Source organism: Rhinopithecus roxellana, chromosome 4 (genome assembly GCF_007565055.1).
Source record: "Rhinopithecus roxellana isolate Shanxi Qingling chromosome 4, ASM756505v1, whole genome shotgun sequence".
NCBI classification, from domain to species: domain Eukaryota; kingdom Metazoa; phylum Chordata; class Mammalia; order Primates; family Cercopithecidae; genus Rhinopithecus; species Rhinopithecus roxellana.
Genome location: NC_044552.1, coordinates 17,046,494 through 17,061,826, shown reverse-complemented (window position 1 = coordinate 17,061,826; position 15,333 = coordinate 17,046,494).

Below are 15,333 nucleotides of genomic sequence, written 5' to 3'. Positions count from 1 at the left end.
GTTTCACCATGCTGGCCAAACTGGTCTCGAACTCCTGACCTCAGGTGATCCGCCCGCCTCAGCCTCCCAAAGTGCTGGAATTACAGGCATGAGCCCCTGCGCCCGGCCAAAACTGTGCAGTTTGAGTCACGAATGAAGAAGGCTCTGAAGATGAAGCCATCTGAAGTATTACTTGCCTGCTTTATTTAGCATCAATTCCAGTAATTAAGAAATTAAACATTATGAAACTGCTGTGAAAACACCTTTAATAAACATTTTTTAGGCCAGGCGCGGTGGCTGAAGCCTGTAATCCCAGCACTTTGGGAGGCCGAGACGGCCAGATCACGAGGTCAGGAGATCGAGACCATCCTGGCTAACACGGTGAAACCCCGTCTCTACTAAAAATACAAAAAAAAAAAACTAGCCGGGCGAGGTGGCGGCGCCTGTAGTCCCAGCTACTCGGGAGGCTGAGGCAGGAGAATGGCGTAAACCCGGGAGGCGGAGCTTGCAGTGAGCTGAGATCTGGCCACTGCACTCCAGTCTGGGCGACAGAGCGAGACTCCGCCTCAAAAAAAATAAAAAATAAAAAATAAAAATAAACATTTTTGAAGTTCAAAAATATTGTCAAAGTACTTCAAAATGGAAGAAAAAACCCTTACAACCTTATTGTAATTTGAAGCATAATAAGGAGGTCCCCACCTCCACATCATAATAATTCCTTTGCTCAGGAATCAAATGATCTGCAGTGCCACACCCCGGGACTTGTTCCTTTGTGCTACGAGTTGCCTTTACCCTAGAAACCTATTTAAGTCGCGCAGTACCTGAGTGGGCAACACATTGGCTCTAGTGCCTTTAAAGGCACAGGAACTTTCCAGACTCAGCTTCCTTCAGGATCAGAAGAGCACAGGGCTAGTGCGTTCTGCTGAGTGGGAGGTGAAGGGGAGAAGCTACCCCTTGCTTCACAATGCTGGCTCCTGAAGCCCACATGGTTCTGGGTGTAGGACCGAGCAGACTACACCGGGGCTTTTCCCAGACAGACACTGGGAGAAGGCCTGGCTGACCTTCCCAGGACAATGCGGGTGGCTGCAGTCCTCCTCCTGGTGAACGGGACACTCGTTGGGGAGTCCTGCAGGCCTTTGGAAGTATTGCCAGACAGCCAGGCACACCCAGCTTTCATCCTTGCAAATGGCATTAGAAGCCATGGAATGTATCTGACAAATACTCCCTGTGCATCAGGCAGTGTTCAAGGCATCGGGAAGACAGCAGCAGATGAATCAGACAAAAGTCTCTGTCCTCCACGAGCAAACACAGCAGGTGAAGCTGTACCGTGAGAGGAGCGCGATCCCCAGGTCTGCAGCGTGAGAGGAGCGCGATCCCCAGGTCTGCCGTTTCCCGCTTTTCTGTTGTTTCCTCCTCGTTGCCCTTTATTGGATTTTTTATGCCAGTTTCACTCTTTTCCATACCTTCCTCTTTTCCCTGTTAAATAGAGTATGGTGAGACTGAGTAATTAAAGGCTGCAGATGACTTTGATAACAGCGTAATGAAAAGAGTCTGTGACAGCTTATTAGACCAAGTGCCATCAAGGTTATTTGAGTCACAGTGACACTTTCTTTTTTTTTTTTTTTTTTTTTTTTGAGACGGAGTCTTGCTCTGCCACCCAGGCTGGAGTGCAGTGGCCGGCTCTCAGCTCACTGCAAGCTCCGCCTCCCGGGTTTACGCCATTCTCCTGCCTCAGCCTCCCGAGTAGCTGGGACTACAGGCGCCGCCACCACGCCCGGCTAGTTTTTGTATTTGTAGTAGAGACGGGGTTTCACCGTATTAGCCAGGATGGTCTCGATCTCCTGACCTCGTGATCCCCCCGTCTCGGCCTCCCAAAGTGCTGGGATTACAGGCTCGAGCCACCGCGCCCGGCCACAGTGACACTTTCAATAATGACACTGTTCCATCCCTGACCTGACTTCCCTTCCTCACCCCCTTTTGTTCTCTCTTTCTCTCTCTCAGTGATTGTAGATTACCTGGCACAGGAAAATAAGTAACTGATTCTGTGGAAAAAAACCAAAAAAAACCAAATAAACAAACTCTCAGCCTAAAAACTCATGTCTTTAGTCATTGTAGGATTCTCACCAAGGTGATCTCTAAATCAAAAGCCAAACTGTGTTGGAAAACCCAAACTAAACAGTGCTAGCCACCTGTAACAACCAAAAATTACGCGTTTATTCCTACACTACAGGAAAAACTAAAGCTTCGATAAGAAATGAATTTTATCCCCGGGCTCTCCTCCATGTGTCATTCCACTGCAGAAATACTGCACAGAAGGACGAAGGTGAACTTATTTTTCCAAACTTACAGGTCCATTGTCAGGTTAGCCAGGGGGAGGTTTGGATGGCAGGCCCTCTTGGCGGGTCACTGTTTTTACAATGACAATTTTAATTTAGAAGGCCGCAGGAGGCAGCTTAATTCACTCAGAAGAGGAGTTGCCCACCCACATTTGCTTCCTCTGCCTTTTGCAGACTTGAGCTAAGAGGCCTTGGACACAATGTCCATCCTGTCCCTGCCGCGCACCTGTAAACGGGAATAATAACATGCTTCCTTCTTTCCCCCAACATTGGGGAGCTGTGAGAAGAGATGGGATGGGCCGCTGCCATGTGTGGCTTTGCCCATCATATCGCACGTCCTCATGTCAGATGGTAAGCCCTGGATGATCATCTTATGCTCATTGTCGTCACGGGTCCAAGCTCCATAACTGTGACATTCCAGATTTCAGATATCTGATGTCCTTCCCACCACCACCACCCTGCCTTTGTTTTCAGTCATTTTCTTTCTTTGATATATAAGTGTCCTTTTGGGGAAATATTTTCATTTTAAGTTACTTCATGCCTCAGTTTCCCAACCCCAATATTATCTTCCAGTGTTTGGGTTCTCAAATATTTAAAATAAGTGGTCACAGACGTTGTAAATCTTCTCTCTCTAGGACATGGGTGTTGCTCCTTCACCTTGCTGCTTGTTCTCTGGGTGCTCACTTACTTGACTTTCTTTCTTTGCTTTGCCTCTCCTTCCTCGTCTTCCCTTCCCCATTTCTTGAATCTATCTAGTTTCTCCAAAAATTATTTTTTATTTTTATTTTTATTGTACTTTAAGTTCTGGGATACTTGTGCTGGACATGCAGGTTTGTTACGTAGGTATACGTGTGCCATGGTGGTTTGCTGCACCTATCAACCCATCATCTAGGTTTTAAGCCCCACATGCATTAGGTATTTGTCCTAATGCTCTCCCTCCCCTTGCCCTCCACCCCACAACAAGCCCCAGCGTGTGATGTTCCCCTCCCTGTGTCCATGTGTTCTCATTGTTCAATTCCCACTTATGAGTGAGAACATGTGGTGTTTGGTTTTCTGTTCCTGCAATAGTTTGTTGAGAATGATGGCTTCCAGCTTCATCCATGTCCCTGCAAAGGACATGACCTCATTCTTTTTTATGGCTGCATAGTATTCTATGGTGTATATGTGCCACATTTTCTTTATCCAGTCTATCATTGATGGGCATTTGGGTTGGTCAAAAATTATTCTTAAGTGTGATTAGCCTAACCATTGAAAGTATTCTAAAAAAGACCAAGTAAGACCAAGGGTAGTTGCAGGCCTATTTCTGTGCCTTTGGCAGGTGGTTGAGTATGTGGGGGTACACTGGTGTATGTGTGTGCGTGTGTGTAACCAGCAAGCTGCACGTGGCTGCCTTCACTTTTGCCTGACCCCAGGCCTGTCTTCTGCCCTGGAGATGCCTCTCCAGTCTTTCTCCTTTTTTTTTTTTTGAGGTGGAGTTTCCTTCTCATTGCCCAGGCTGGAGTGCAATGGTGCAATCTTGGCTCACTGCAACCTCTGCCTCCCGGGTTCAAGCAATCCTCCTGCCTCAGCCCCCCAAGTATCTGGGATTACAGATTACAGGCTTGTGCCACCACTCCCAGCTAATTTTTTTTGTATTTAGTCGAGATAGGGTTTCACCATGTTGGCCAGGCTGATCTCGAACTCCTGACCTCAGGCGATCCACCCACCTCGGCCTCCCAAAGTGCTGGGATTCCAGGCGAGAGCCACCGCGCCCAGCCCCTTCTCCTTCTTATGTATATGAGATGTTTGCATTGTCCATCCTTTTGAAAAATTGTCACCTTAAACTATATTGTCAAAATGAGTGAATGTAAAATTCAATACTATCACCCCTCCACGTTTCTACACATAATTCAACTCAATTCTTTGTTAATAAGTGATGATGATTTCTACTTTTTCCAGTGATTTCCACCTACCATGCCTTTCTGCTGTTCCTCATCTGTGTATACTTCTTTCCATGAACGTATCCAGCATCCAGCACTTCCCTATGATCCTCTCAGCAGGCCAGTCTGATCACACCCCAAGTCCTTTCCCATCCACAAAAGGTGCTCTTGCGCTCTAAGGCAGAGGGAGCGCTGAGGCCTGGAGGCTTGCCAGGGCTTTACTCTGGGATGAAAGGATGTTGTCCTTTCCACATCACTCACTAATTCTTTTTTCACTCTGCTTTGCTCTCCTGGGACTCAGGTGCCATTTATTCTTGAATTGTCCCTTGTTTGGTATCAGAGAGTTTCCACTCTCTGGAGCAGTGCTCATGGTGCACTTCCAGAAAGGAAGAGAGCTGCGTTTCTTCTGTGCAGTAGGGGAAGCCTGAGCTTGAAAGGGTGGTTGGAAAAGAAAGACAAGCTCTCAGAACCGGAACACTCGCCAGCAGAGCATGTCTGTATTGGAAAGAGTATAGGTGTCAGTTTTAGATCTGGAAACCAATCCTTGACAGCTATTCATGACTCTGCACCCCTCCAACGTCTTCACGTCCCCAGTCTGCTAGCTTCACTTTGAAGCCCACTATTATAGCCCAGTCACCCACTGAGGGAGAGGAAATCTCTGTGAGTCTTAAATGCTAAGTCCTTGAAAAGGGGTTCTGTTGGCTCCAGTCTCGGGGCTGGAAACTTGGAATCTCCAGTCTCCTGGATGAGCACTTTGAGGAGCCCACTGTGGCAAATGTGGGGCAGCAGAAGGGGTCTCTTCTAGAAAAGTGTGCATGGCGGGGCATAGACAAGGTTGGAGTGTGGTAGGTTGGGAGGCTGGGGGTCGGGAGCTCTCCAACTACTACAGGGAATTTTCATTTCCAGCTGTGAGAAGACTGTTTACCTTAGTGTAAAGCCAGACTGTAGACTATTTAACTTTAACAGCTATTAGAGTTTGTTTGTTTTTTGAGATACGGTCTCCCACTGTTGCCCACACCGGAGTGCAGTGATGCCATCTCAGCTCACTGCAACCTCAACCTGCTGGTCTCAAGTGATCCTCCCACCTCAGCCTTCCGAATAGCTGGGACTACAGGTGCATGCCATGAAGCCTGGCCAACTTTCTTTAAATTATTTTTTGTAGAGACAGGGTCTCACTATGTTGCCCAGGCTGGTCTTGAACTCCTGAGCTCAAGTGGTCCTGCTGCCTCAGCCTCCCGAAGGACTAGGATTACAAGCATGAGCCACCACACCCCAACCTGCCTATTAGAATTGAAAGATTCTGCCAGGATTTTATGAGCCTGTTTTCTCTCAGAATTAGCTCTCAGCTAATTCTCAGCCATGAAGTCTGGAAAGATAAAGGAGGAATCCGTGAAGGTGCCACCTCTCCTCTCAGGTTCCCTTCCACTCTTCTCCAAGAATTTCCATGATGAAGAGAGCTGGCTGGAGGGCAGGATTCAGGTGGTGACTTATTTGTTCTTCAGCCTTTCTTCAGCCTCACATGGGCTTTGCTCCAGGTGCACGGCAGCACCTGGGAAGCTATGGGAGCTCTTTCAGTCAGCAAGTAGGCAAGTGCATTGTATTATATGCAGAGGTGTTTTGTTTATGGGTGTTGATGCTATTGTTGTTGTTGGACTAAACACAAGGTCCTATAAAAGGCCCAGAGGGAAGGGGTAAGCTGGGCGGGGTATAAGAGAAGCAGTGGGTGACATCGTCAGGCATGGTGCCACATTCTCTCTAACCTAGAGAGAACCTTAAATACACACTTCCGAGGTGAACCCAGATTGCACAAACAAAACAGAAGAGCCAAGTGGGAAGAGCATTGCATTTGGAATCAAATGGCACACTAAGAAATGGTGGAAACAAGGAATATTAATACCTCCCGATATGGTTAATGTCAACACCTAAAGCTCATAATGTAGTTCCTGACACAGGGTGGGTGCCCAGTGATTAGAACAATTATCATCAGTGTTATATTATAGAATGAGTGACTGTCTTAGTCCGTTTAGGCTGCTATAACAAAGTGTCTTAGACTTACAAACAACAGAAATTTATCACTCATAGTTCTGGAGGCTGCGAAGTCCAAGATCAAGTGCCAGCAGATTCCATGTCTGGTGAGGGCGCTTTGCTTCATGGCACCTTTTTGTTACGTCCTCATGTGGCTGAAGGAGAAAGCAGTTCTCTGGGGTCTTTTACTTTGTTTTGTTTTGGTTTTGGTTTTTTGGAGATAGAATCTTGCTCTGTCGCTCAGGGTGGAGTCCAATGATGTAATCTTGGCTTACTGCAATCTCCACCTCCTGGGTTCAAGCGATTCTCCTGCCTCAGCCTCCCAAGTAGCTGGGACTATAGGTGAGTGCCACCACGCCCGGCTAATTTTTGTATTATTGGTAGAGATGGGGATTCACCATGTTGTCCAGGCTGGTCTTGAACTCCTGACCTCAGTTGATCTACCTGTCTCAGCCTCCCAAAGTGCTGGGAGTATAGGCGTGAGCTACCGCACCTGGCCTGGGGCCTTTTTGATAAGAGCACTAACTTCCCAAAGGCCCTACTCTTTATCCCATCACCTTGGGGGTTGGGGGGAAAGTCTAGAAGTCAGGACTGAGAAGAAGGATCGGCACTTCAATGCCATCGCCATGGAAGAAAGCACTGGGAGCTACGTGGAATGAGTGGGAAAAGCATAGACTTTATGCCAGGAATCCTGCCTGGTTTCACTCTCAACCCACTGCATAGGCCTGGGGGCAAGTTACACAACTGGTCTGATGTTTGGCCTCCTCAGCCTGACTTTGAAATAATATTTTCCTCACGGGGTTGCTGTGAGGGCTAGAAATGGTTTAAAGAAGGATCTAGGACAGTACTAGGCATAGAGGAGGCAATAGCTAAGTCATGGTTCCATGGTACCATGCTGAGAAGCTGGGATGGTGGGTTCTTAGCAGCAGCTTCAAGACAGGAGTGTTCAGAAATTGGACTACTTACCCAACAGGGCTCTTGGAAATGAAATTGATTGATAAGACCGAAAAATTATAAAATAGGATCTTTATAGAGTCAGTAACAATTTGTGAATTATTCTGAGTTATTGGAGGAGGACCTGTTATGGTTTGGGCAGCAAAGTATATAGAACCTCATTAGGGTGATGGGACTTCTTGGTTAAAAACATACCTAAGATGACTGACCTTCCAGGCCAGGGTTGCTTTTTATTTATTTTTTTAAATGTTTTTATTTATTTATTTATTTTTTTTGAGACGGAGTCTTGCTCTGTCACCCAGGCTGGAATGCGGCGGTGTGATCTTGGCTCACTGCAATTTCCACCTCCCGGGTTCAAGTGATTCTCCCACTTCAGCCTCCCAAGCAGCTGGGATTACAGGCGTCCGCCACTATGCCCAGCTAAATTTTGTACTTTTAGTAGGGTTTCGCCATGTTGGCCAGGCTGGTCTCGAACTCCTGGCCTCAAGTGATCCGCCTTTCTCTGGCTCCCAAAGTGCTAGGATTACAGGTGTGATTCACTGCGCCTGGCCCGAACTATTTAAATTTTTAAAAATTTCATTGTGATAAAAATCACATAGCATAAAACTTTGCCATGTTAACCATTTCTAAGTGCACAGTTCAGTGGCATGAAGCATGGTTGTGCAACTGTCATCACCATCCATTCCAGAACTTTTCATCTCCCCAAACTAAAACTCTGTCCCCATTAAACACCAACTTGCCTTTTCCGCAGCCCTTGGCCACTCCCATTCTCTTTCTGTTTTTTTTGTGAATTTAATTACTCTAGCCACCACCTATGAGTGGACTCAGACAGTATTTGCCCTTTTTTGTCTCTTACTTAGCAAATGTCCTCAAGGTTCATCCCTGCTGTGGACTGTGTCAGAATTCCCTCTCTTTATAAGATTGCCTTTGTATGTGGGCACCCCAGGCCTTTAAGCTGAGGGTTTTTCCATAGGATCTGGTCAACTGGCTACATTTTGCTGAATTTAGTTCTGCCTTTTCCTGTAGCCCTGATGCCTTCCTTACCTTGGCATCGCTGTCCTGATTCCTGTACCAGCTTCCTAACCTGCTCCATCCTGTGTTCCCCCGCCTTTGTGCTCAGTCTTGCCCCCATCTTCTGATCACCTTGCAGTTCCCAGAGCTGCCTGTGTCTCTCACCCGTTCATCTGGGCCCGGCGTGGTGGCTCACGCCTATAATCCCAGCACTTTGGGAGGCCGAGGCTGGTGACTGGCTTGAGCTCAGGAGTTGGGGATCAGCCTGGGAACATAGTGAGACTTTGTCTCTACAAAAAATAAACAAAATTTGGCCAGGCGCAGTGGCTCACGCTTGTAATCCCTTTGGAGGCCGAGGTGGGTGGATCACGAGGTCAGGAGATCGAGACTATCCTGGCTAACATGGTGAAACCCCGTCTCTACTAAAAATATAAAAAATTAGCTGGGCGTGGTGGCGGGTGCCTGTGGTCCCAGCTACTTGGGAGGCTGAGGCAGGAGAATGGTGTGAACCCGGGGGATGGAGCTTGCAGTGAGCTGAGATCGTGCCACTGCACTCCAGCCTGGGCGACAAAGCAAGACTCCGTCTTAAAAAAAAAATTAGCCAGGTGTGGTGGCACGTACTGGTAGTCGCAGCCACTTGGGAGGCTGAGTTGGGAGGATTGCTTGAGCCCAGGAGGTCAAGGCTATAGTGAGCTATGATCACACCACTGCACTCTAGCCTGGATGACAGAGTGAGACCCTGTCTCAATTTAAAATAAAAGGTGCTCTGACCACAGGTGTCCAGCATTCCAGAAGCCCACTTGGTGTTCTCCTCATCTCCTACCCAACAAGCAGCTACTGCCTTGCCCTCCAGCAGTAGGTGTTAGTTCTGCCGGCTTCAGGACTTGATAGAAATGGAATCCGACAGTATGTACTCCGTGTACATACCATTCTTTTTGTGAGATTCACCCATGTTATCGCACATTCCATAAGCATCCCATGCATTCCTGGTTCCTTTAGATGCTGTGAGCTGTGGATGGTTAACTGTGTCCTATTTATGTGTGTGTCTGCTTCCCGGTTCCAGCAGAGGGAGAGGCGGGGGTCGTCGTTCTCAAGGGCATCTTTGTGTCTTCCCAGCACTCAGGACAGTGCCTGGCACACAGATGCTTCAGTAAATGTTTGCCGAGTGAACCTGATGAATGGGCATTTTGTCACTGGGTCTTTTCATGTATTCCTTGGCTTGCTCCCTGTCTCCCCTTGAAACACAGCTGCTTTCATTGACCAGGTCTTTATTTGTTGGGTGGATGTGCTTGTTTTCAGTGCCAGGAAGGAAAAACAAGCACAGAAGTCGCCCCTCCCGAGCTGCCATATTCCCGGCTAAGAAGCCCTCCTTTGTGCCAAGAGCAGAGCCGTCTACGGCTGGGTGGAGGGTCACAGCCTGTGGGACGGGGCAGGGGGGTGAGCTCTGGGCTTGCAGGCAGACGGTGACTCATGCAGCGTCTGGGCACCGGTGCGGGAAAAGGGCTTTGACATTCTCAGCAAAACCCCAAGGCGAGCTCAATGAGCAGCCCACCTGCCCCTCCCACCCACGCAGGGCCTTGCAGAAGGATCTGCTTCTGCATCACATGATCCGTTTCAGCAGGAGAGAGACGGAAAGAGAGAAACAGCCTTTTGTTCTGCCAACCTCCATGACCGCGTATCGTAGGCACAAGGCTCTGAAGTCAGGCTGAGGATTCTAAGAACACATCGGAAGCTTTACCCGGAAGACAAGGTGCTCTTTCACTAGGCCTGATTTGGACCCAGGATACAAATTCTCTCTCGTGGGACGGGAGGGCTGTGTCTTTGCTCATCCCTGGGGAGTCTCACCGTGCCCCACTGATCGCGCGTGCGCTCCAGAGCTGTCAGATAGCCCCCTCCACAATCACACATATGTGCAACCACATATTTTCCAACCCAAATGAGGGTACACACCATCTGGGGAGGAATTCCCCCTTCCCATATGCGTGAATTCGTTTAGCTGAAAAGCATTAACAGTCACAAAATAAATCACATTGAGACCCACATTTTGATGGAAACATTGGACCTTGGGGTTGTGCTGGAGATGTTGAGGTCTGGGATAAGAAACCCAGAGTGAGCAGGTGGAGCAGTTCCCACTGGCTTTGGTGATATGGCCCCAGGACTGCTGCCTACCTGCAGGGCCTGTTTGGCTGTTTGGAGCTGACTTGGGAGAGGTGGTGGCCACACTTCCTGCCACTGTGTGCATGCTGCCTGACCTTGCCTGGAAACCTGTGTGTTCACTGAAATTCAGGTCCTGGGCTCAGCACCCCATAGCTCCTCATGGATCCTCACCCTCCATCCCTGCCTCGGATCCTCACTCTTCCACCTGGTGAGGGGTGCGGGGAGGTGGTCCAGGACCCAAGCCTCAGCTCCACTCTCAGCGACTAAGTGCCTTGTGGACTCTTCATTTATTCACTGTTCAGTTCCTTTTTTGAAAAGTGAGTCATGGCTGGGTGCAGTGACTCATGCCTGCAATCCCAGCACTTTGGGAGGCTGAGGCGGGTGCATGACCTGAGGTCAGGAGTTCGAGACTAGCCTGACCAACATGACGAAACCCCGTCTCTACTAAAAATACAAAATTAGCCAGGCATGGTGGCGCGTGGCTGTAATTCCAGCTACTTGGGAGACTGAGTCAGGAGAATTGCTTGAACCCAGGAGGTGGAGGTTGCAGTGAGCCGACATCATGCATTGCACTCCAGTCTGGGAAACAAGTGCTAAACTCCATCTCAAAAAATAAAAAAAAAAAAAAGAAGAGGAAGAAAAAAAGAAAAGTGAGTCATAATACCTGCTGCCTGGGGACTTGTATTTTATTTTTAATTTTTATTCTATTTAATTAATTTATTTAGAGACAGGGTCCAGCCCAGGCTGGAGTGCAGTGGCGGGATCATAGCTCACTGCAGCCTCTGACTCCTGGGCTCAATCGATCCTCCCACCTGAGCCTCCTGAGTAGCTGAGACTACAGGTGTATGCCATCATGTTTGGCTTTCCTGGGATTTCTGTGAGGCTCTTCAAATATATGACCTGACTCTTACCCCACTGGGCTACTCTACCCCCGGTCCCATGCTGCCCTAGGGCACTGCTCACCCCTGTTTCCCCTGTCCAGCACACACTCTTCTCTTCCTCTAGCCTAACTCACCCTGACATCCCAGGCCCAGCTATCTGACCAGCCTGGCTCAGCCCCTTCTTACATCTCAACTGTGTGGTGTTTCATGAACCTTCAAGAACCAGCCAAGGGGCCTGAGAAGGAGGGACCTGGAGGGACGAGGCGCCAAGACAGAGCAGCGCCCTGGAAATCAAATGGAAATAAAATGCTGCCCGTCTTTTATCGTTGATTATCATTCTGTGTTTGCTGGTCTTGTCTCTACAACAAGCTGTCTGTGCCTGGAGATCCAGTCAAGTACACAATAGTGTGCTTGGGGCTCAGCGCATGGAAAAGCTGCTGGAAGAAAGGGTCAGCAAGGTGAGGACCAACTACCCAACTGCTCTTGGGCTGGAAACCTCTTTTCTGCTTTGCTGTGCTTAATCTGCCACCTTGTCACTGCCCTTCCCTAAAGCAAGTGGGTGAAAAAGCTGGGCTGCTCCCCAGGCCTAGCCTGATGGGGAGGAATCTTTTTATTCATCACTCATGGTTCCTCATGAGCCACAGCCCAGGGCTGGCCCTACACCGCAGGGGCGAGGTTGGGGAAGGTAAAATGTGGGCTCCTGCTGCCCAGGCCCCCACAGCGGCAGGGGTCGGGTGGAGTGAAGACAGGGTGCCTCCTTAATGCCCTTCGTGGGGTTGTCCAGGGTCCAAGGCCAGAGCTGTCCTCTGCGTAGGGCAGGGCTGTATTGACGTTTGCTCAGTTAAGAAAACTGTACTGGCATTTTAGGAAGAGCTGTAGAAAAACCTCATCCTGGTTGATTCTGAATCACAGTGATGTGAGGCTTAACTTGTTTCCATCCACTTTAAGCCTTTTTCCCTCTGGACCAAACATGATTATCCGATTTTTCCTTTTGGACAGGGGCCTGATGACATCAGAACTTGGGCAAGGCTTCTTCTTTTGTGTGCTGGGAAATGGCTGCTGCTGGCCAAAGTGTTTTGTCTGTGCTTGTGAAGGGTGAGTGGGGACAGCTGGGACCCACACCTGGAAGAATGCAGGTGCTGCTTTCTGAGATAGGAAGGCTGTGGGAAAACAGGCTTGGAAGGAAACCCCACAGTAAGTTCGAGGTTTCTGATGGAGATGCTGAGTAGGCAGCTGACCATACGCATTAGGGCTCAGGCGAGAGGTTGGCTCCGGAGAAGCCAGTGTGGGAGTCATCCGCGTGCAGAAGGAATTAAGCCATGGGCTGGGGAGCTGGAGAGAACAGGACGCTGGATGCTTCTGCAGCACAGGCGGGGCTATGACGAAGAACCAGCCAAGGAGCCTGAGGAGGGACCTGAAGGGACGAGGCACCAAGACAGAGCAGCGCCCTGGAAATCAAATGCTGCCCATTGAGCCAGGAAGAGACTAAGATGTAGCGCAGTGACCTTGGTGGAAGCAGTTTAGTGAAATGTCAGGAAAGAAGTGAGTTCACAAGAGCAAGGGAAGAGAGTCATTGGAGACAGCACACATGAAGCCTTTTTCCAGGAGTTTTGCTGCAGAGGGAAGCAGAGCTACGGGGCGGTAATCAGAGTGAATGTATGGCCAAAGGGGGATTTTGGTTGTTGATTTGAGACAGGATCTCATTCTATCACCCAGGCTGGAGTGCAGTGGTACAATCATAGCTCACTGAAGCCTGGACCTCCTGGACTCAAGCGATCCTCTCACCTCAGCCTCCAAAGTAGCTGGGTCTACAGGTACACACCACCACGCCTGGCTAGTCCTTCATTTTTTGTAGAGACAAGGTCTCTCTACGTTGCCCAGGCTGGCCTCGAACTCCTGATCTCACGTAGTCCTCCCACCTCGGCCTCCCAAAGCACTGGGATTACAGATGTGAGCCACCTTGCCCAGCTGGTCACAGAGCACTTTTCTTATTCATCATCTTTGGATCTTTGTTCTTAATGAAATTCATGCCAGACAAAGGCTCACAATCTAACCTGGTCACAGAAAGAGGAGGGGGTGGATCAAACACCAGAGGCAACCTTGCCTTTTCTCCTCGAAGCGGCCTCTCTCGCCTTCTGCTGCTGGGTGGTTTTGCATTTGTGGGCTGTGGTCTACCCGGGGACCAAGACCCCCCGTGCTTCATCTGAGCGTTCTGCAATTGCAGAACCTGGAGAAAAAAACTGTCCTGACTGAGAGATCTGCAGGAGTAAGAATCCAGGAACTCCCATCGCTTTCTGAAAGCAAAAGCAGCTCTCACCCTGCCCGCCTCCTTCCCACCTGCCATCTAGTGGCCCCCTGCAGAATGACATGGGCGGCAGTGAAGGGCTCCATCCGGCTCTTATCTGGTCTTCACAGGGTATTAGCTCGCGAAGGCGCCTTAGAGACGATCTAAGCCAATCTTCTCAATTTACAGCTAAGGTAACAGAGACCTAGAATGAAGGTATAGAGATAATTAGTGGTGGAGCCAGGACTAGAGCCTAAGACCCTGATGGGGCCTGCAGTGAGGCACTTGCGTGTTCTCTCTCACTCAGCCATTCAATCAACTTTTGCTATCTGCCTTACACGCAGGGTCCAAGGCTGTGCACTGCACTGCAGAGGAAAGCCCCGTCCCTATCCTTAGGAGCTTCCTGGCAGAAAGCCCATTCCATAAAATGTATCTTATTTTACATTGTATACAATGATTGCTCTATGGAGGTAAAAATGAGGGCCAAGAGAAGCTGCCGCCAGCCTGCCTGGAGCCACGGAAGGCTTCCCTGAGGGGTGGTGTTGGGGTGAACCTCAGGAGGAGTAGTCTGTCAGGCAGGTAAGGTAGGGCACGCCCAGGCTCAGTGGCGCCGTGTGTGGTGGTACACGGGGCAGATACTGAACTGTGAAGTCATCGCCTGAGTGTGACATCAGGGACAGACATGAAGGGGACCAGCAGCTAGGTGAGGGGCCTGGTGTGTCTGCAAAGGTGTTTGGGCTACACATCACCAAAGAATTTTTATGAGAGGGCATAGCATCATCAGACGTATTGGTTTGATAGATCTCTGGCAATAGTGAGTAAGAAAAATTGGAAGCCAGTGAAACAAGAAGCAAGGAAACATTAGAATGTCACAGCAGCAGTGCAGGCCAGCCTGGGAGATGCGAGCAGGCAGCTGCTGCAGTCACCGGGAAGAGTCTCACGTTTATAGTTGGGAAATGAGTGCGTCTGGTATGCGTCCCACTGTCCGGAACACAGTCACGCTGGCCCGGGGGTAGGACAGAGGGACGGAAAGGGAGGCGGAGCTCTGTGTGGTGGTGCCGAGGGGCTGGTGCTGTGAAACCGTCGGGTGGGAGCACCTGCAGGCAGCTGGGTGTGCCTGTGGCTCTGAGAGCAACGCTGGCCACAGATTCACACTTCAGAGATTAGGTGAGGAACAGAATCAGCCAGAAAGGGTGAAAATGGCTGTCAGAGTTGACCATGCACATTGGGCCCCAGTGGCCATGTCTTTAATCCGTTGTCTTCATCAGAAAGTCCCCACAGGAAGGACCCTGGACAAGGCCGTTCTCAGTAGCTGAAGAAATCCCTACGGGGGATGACACTCGAGGGCCCTGTGCCCCAGGAGCTGGGTGACAATTCTTCCCTGACAAGGGGAGCTGCCCTTCCTAGGCGGGAGTTGCTGTTTCCTCCATTTACTGGCACAGTTGGGCGAGGGAGTCCCCTGCGGCACCCAAGTAGCTCAGCTGGTTACCGAACACCTTCCCTGCTCCTCCCACAGGGTGTCAACAGCCCTCCTCCTCCTGATGACGGGGCGGATCTCCCTGCCAGGATGGTGACTGTTTCCAACTCACCAGGGAGCCCAGAGGGCCCCGCAGCAGCCATGGCTTATTGCTTAGTGGGGCTCTTGCTGTGTCCCAGGTGGGAGTGTGTCTCTCTTTGGGAAATGGGGCTTCTAATCCTGCAGTCCACAGGTGCAGGTTCGGAAAGCCCAGTCTCCTCAGCGGACTGTGGAAGTGACAGCCATTCCTGCTTCCACTCCTTGGTTCCCT